The following is a 4,787-nucleotide window of genomic DNA, read 5'->3' as shown; positions in this document are numbered from 1 at the left end:
CGTCTTTGTTTTGTGGAAAGGAGCAGCGCATTCTGTGGGCCACTGCCACCGCAGGCTTTTCTTTAAAACAGCGTACAGCGGTGCTGCCACGGTCGCGAAGTTCGACAGGAACTTGGAATGAAAGGTCACCATGCCCAAGAATGATTTCAATTCCGTTGCATTTGAGGGTTCTGGCGCAGCCGTAATTGCTTGAACTTTTGATCCCGAAGGCTGCATTCCGGCTGTAGATATCCGGTGACCCAGGTACCGAACTTCCCTTTGAAAAAAACTTGCACTTTTCCTCTTGAAGAGTTAATTGTGGGCCTGAAACCACTGCAGTGCTTGTTCTAGCCGCTCTTGACAGTCCGACGTGTTGGTACCACCAATGATTACATCAATGTAGCATCCTACGTGAGGACTACCACTTACAATTCTGTCCATAAGGGACTGAAATACTGCCGGAGCGCTTGAAATGCCAAAGGGCAGACGCTGGTATTGGAAGAGCCCTTTATGCGTGTTTATCGTAAAGAGTGACTTCAAGTCCTCGCATAGCTCTACTTGCTGGTATGTAGAGGTATGCTGAACGGCGCATGGGGTGCGAGCAGGTTTTTCAGTATTGCTTATGATTTCGGTCCTACGGCCGTCAAGAATACGGCTAATTTCTTGCTGCCGGCTACTTCATTCGCCTCCACATACAACTCGAACCATTCCACTTACGAGTCAAAACTTTCGGCCTTCTCGTCGAAGCAGTCGGTTCTTCCCACCTATGACATGTTGCCGTTTCCTCGAGGTTCCGCCGTCCTGGCCTGGTTGCCTGGCCCGCTTGTTGTCAGCATGCGCCGCGGTCCCGGGAAGCCACTTGCGCCGATCCCATTCTCGTCGCCATGTGTTGTGTATTGTACTGACGGTGACACGTGCAGGCGCGCAGCATGACGAGCAAGTAGACCAACGGGCTCCGGAACAGAGAACGCGTTATTCGGAACAGCGCATGCTTCCTAAACGCGCTGGCGGTTGCTTATCCGCTTCTGATAACAACACTGAACGACGCCTGTCGGCGCTATCACACAGTCGATGTGGCGTGAACTGACACGAAGAGCGTTCGCCTCAAAAGGTAATCTCGGCGCCTAGCGCATTCTTATGGTTCATGTAGTGTGCCTCGTCATGCGGAGCAGAAGATTAGTACAGCTACAAAAACAATAAAAAGTGATTTCCTAATGTTCGTTCGACATCGTAATGCACATTTAGCGAAAGGTTTCAGGAAAGTTACCCCGAGATTGATGTTGCTAAGAGCTTCATCTATCGTTTATTTGCTGTTTGTTATGAAGTTGGCTAGCGCCGGGCATCGCTTGGTCTGAACGGGCACAAAAATTCAAGCGAAGAATGTCTCTGCTTCTGTACGCAATTTATCAGCAAGAACTCGTACAGACAATTCTAGCAGTACGTTGACATGTTGTTTTCACAGCTAACGTCAACGCGCGACGGCACCCGAATGCTCCAACTCGTGAGAATATATTAGCTTGCATGCAAATTTTTCTGCTGATAGATTGTCGCCAAGGCAACCTGTATTTCTTGTGTTTAGTGTTCTGTGCGTTTACCTGCCTTTGACACGTTGAATAACTGCCTGTGATGTAAGAATGAGATATTTAATTTGTCTAAGCTGATAGAGCTTCATGTAGCTGGCTGTTCGAGAGTTTTTCACAATTTAACGCGATGTTGTTAAATCACAAGTTTGCAGTTTCAGCAGTGATTGCAATGAGCTGAACATTTCTAATTGTTTAGGGATGTCAATTTCCTGAGACGGAGGCATCTCTGCACCACACAGGAGTCTGCGGCACTAATGCAGCCTGAACAGCACTACAAAGCATCTGATCTGCTTGCTTTGACAAGCTGCGTACAAAACGGACACGGCCACTTATGTGTTCTAGGTTCTGTTCGTTTATTCGGTACCTGCCAACTTTCCTGAATCTGTCGGGCTACTTACAAATTCTTTCTCATTCTACAATTTTACTAATGTTCCACTAAGTAATGAGAATGAAGTTCTACCCGCCGTGGTTGCTCAGTGGCTATGGTGTTAGGCTGTTGAGCACGAGGTCGCGGGATCGAATCCCGGCCACGGCGGCCGCATTTCGATGGGGGCGAAATGCGAAAACACCCGTGTACTTAGATTTAGGTGCACGTTAAAGAACCCCAGGTGGTCAAAATTTCTGGAGTCCCCCACTACGGCGTGCCTCATAATCAGAAAGTGGTTTTGGCACGTAAAAACCCCATATATTATTATATTAGAATGAAGTTCTATTGGTGAAGACGTCTTAAAGCTGTTGAGAGATTGGGTGGCATGGGATTGCGAAAATGCACGTAAAACATAGTTGTGGCACTTAGGCTACTTTCTTATTTGTTAGCAGTGAAAAATCCCTGACGAAAATACCAGAGGGGCACTTAATTTAGGGAAGTTTATTAATATATGTTCCAGAAGCAGGCTATATTGGCAGCAACAAAAGCACTGAGAAAAACTCGCTGATTTAAAGACATATTGTTAGTTTCTGCTGTTCCAAGTGTTCGGCTTGTGTACAGCGTGTCAAGGTAAATAATGGTTAATAATTTATGCATAGAAAAACGTGGGTGCTTAGAGAAAGCTTTAAGAAAGTGCGTGCTGTCTTTCCAACACAGGATTTCTGTCTCAGATTTTTGCAAGATATAAAGTGCACAGGTTGGCAGGTTTGGCAAAAAATGTACAACACTTTTGCTTTAGATTTTAATGCAGCCAGTTCATAATGTGTCCCTAGTACAGCTTAGCGTCAAGCTTGAAGCTAATCTCGGATGTCACATCAGGTGCACGTTGTAATAACGTGGTATCACAAACTGCTCGTTATGCATGTCAGTACCTGGTGCAGTGGTCACTGGTGAGAGTATAACAGAAAGCTGAGTATTCTTTGCTCTTCTGTACATGATGTGGGATAGAGCTGGAACTATGCTATAGTGGCACCATCTCCCTCACCTTCCCCTCATCATTTTGTCAACTCGCTAACATACACAACTTCTAGAGGCTTGATTATGGTGTCGACTGCTGAACTTGGCTGATGTGAATTTCAATTGTTTGTAGTACCCTCAAAGCCGTGTTGTACTTTCCATGAATTTTAATATTGGAAATTAGAAATATGTATTTGGCTGTGGCATGCTCAGAGAAACAGGGCCTCTTGTTGTGAATAATGCATATATGCAGTATTCGCATTTTCTGGCACTCTTCTGGGGAGCTGCGTATAGGCTGCTCCCTAAAAGAGCACCGACAGAGCACACACACACACACACACACACACACACACACACACACACACACACACATATATATATATATATATATATATATATATATGTACCTTGTGCTTCAAGATCGATGTCCCGTACCGCAATATCGCCTCGCTGCGCCGTTTCAGTGGGACGACGTTCTTCTCTGATTATGCCACCTGAATGCTTCCTTAACTGCCTGGAAAATATACGCAACAACGACGATATTTTGTTTGCTCGAGTATATTTGACATTGCTTTAATGCTGCCTTCAGCAGAAAAGTGCACATTCCTCACCGAAGCGCTTGAAAAGTAGCAATAAACGCAGGAGGAGGAAAGAACTTTATTGGGTCCTGATGAACCCCTTCCCACCCACTTTTGGTTCAGTGGTCGGCAGGGGTCGCGGGCCGCAGCCACGTTGGGACGGGAAGCCCGTGAGCCTCCGCCCTTTTGTGAGCCCTCTGGACTGCCCGGAGCTGGGTCTGGTGGCCATCGCTTCGCAGGGCGTCCACCCAGCCTTCTTCTTTACTGAACACGGTGCCGCTTAACGCGGAGCATTGCCAAAGCATGTGCGATAGCGAGCAGTACGATTCGCCGCAATCCGGACATTGTGGCTCTACTTCTGGTGAATAACGGCTCAGTCTGCCTCTCGAAAGGAACGATTCTGTCTGAAGCATTCTGAATATCGATGACTGTGGTCTAGTGAGTTTAGCGTGGGGGAGTGGGAAGGTCCTCCTCGGCAGCTGATAGTGTGTTGTTATTTCGTTGAAGGTGAGCAGCGGGTCTCGGTGCTCCCCTCTCTCCTCGCCACTTCGCTCGCCACGATCGCCGCGGTGCGTGAGTCCTCGCGCGCGTCCGTGTGCCAGCTCGTTGGCGTTGGGAAATTCTGGGTGCATGTCGGCCCTCATGTGGGCTGGAAACCATTTGACGATGTGATGGCTCGTGGCTCCCTCACTGCCGAGCACGGCCGCCGCTTTCCGCGATATCGAGCCCGAGGCGAATGCTCTGGCCGCCGATCGCGAATCCGTGTATACGTAAGGACGTTCGGGGTCCCTCATTGCCATGGCTATTGCCACCTGTTCGGCCACCTCGGACATTACCTCCTTGACCGATGCTGCGTTAATGATTGTACCATCCCAGCGTATCGAGAAGGCCGCGTACCGGTCGCTGCGCCCGTACTGGGCCGCGTCTACAAATGCCGCCAGTCCCGGACAGCTGGCGGTCGATTTCAGCAATGCTCGGGCCCTTGCCTTTCGGCGCCTCTTGTTGAATTGCGGGTGGACGTTTCTCGGAAGCGGTTCTACCTTGAAAGTGCCCCTGACCGCCGCGCTGAGCGCGACGCTGCATGCGTTACACTCTGCCTCGGCATTTATCCCTGCTTCTTCTAGGATGCGTCTGCCGGCCCTGGTGGTCGACAGCCGCACGACCTGTGCCTTGGTCTGTGCTTCGATGATTTCTGCTAGCGAATTGTGGACCCCTAACCGATCGAGCCGCTCCATGCTTGTACTGATCGGAAAACATGGCACC

This window comes from Dermacentor albipictus, chromosome 8 (assembly GCF_038994185.2).
Source record: "Dermacentor albipictus isolate Rhodes 1998 colony chromosome 8, USDA_Dalb.pri_finalv2, whole genome shotgun sequence".
Classification (NCBI taxonomy): Eukaryota; Metazoa; Arthropoda; class Arachnida; order Ixodida; family Ixodidae; genus Dermacentor; species Dermacentor albipictus.
Note: the sequence above shows the minus strand (reverse complement) of the source record.